The sequence below is a fragment of the Bison bison genome, unplaced genomic scaffold (genome assembly GCF_000754665.1).
Source record: "Bison bison bison isolate TAMUID 2011002044 unplaced genomic scaffold, Bison_UMD1.0 scf7180017864492, whole genome shotgun sequence".
In the NCBI taxonomy this organism is placed as follows: domain Eukaryota; kingdom Metazoa; phylum Chordata; class Mammalia; order Artiodactyla; family Bovidae; genus Bison; species Bison bison.
Genome location: NW_011495051.1, coordinates 9344459 through 9344874, shown reverse-complemented (window position 1 = coordinate 9344874; position 416 = coordinate 9344459). Strand labels below are relative to the sequence as shown.

The window sequence follows — 416 nt, the reverse complement described above, 5'->3', positions numbered from 1 at the left end:
ATTGCCTTCTCCAAATACAGCCTTAACTGACTCCATTTCCTATTTGGAATCAGTCTGCTCTCCCATGCCTTGTTCTAATTGTTGATTTCTGACATGCAACCAAATTTCTCAAGAGATGTCATGCGGTATGATATTTTCATCTGTTGTAGAATTTCCCACAGTTTATTATGATCCATAGAGTCAAAGTCTTTGGCATAGTCAATATAGCAGAAATAGATGTTTTTCTGGAACTCTATTGCTTTTCCAGAGATTCAGTCGATGGTTGCAATTTGATAAATGGTTCCTCTGTCTTCTCAAAAACCAGATTGAACATCTGGAAGTTCATCTTTCACATACTGGTGAAGCCTGCCTTTAAGAATTTTGAGTATTACTTTAGTAGTGCATGAGATGAAGTCAATTGTGTAGTAGTTTGAGTA

The 416-nt window shown here is 36.5% G+C and overlaps 1 pseudogene; it reads left to right on the top strand.

Moving 5' to 3' along the window:
- The first annotated feature begins 115 nt into the window (after window positions 1-115).
- The window catches only part of LOC104979986, a 17167-nt pseudogene continuing 16866 nt past the window's right edge, over window positions 116-416 (top strand).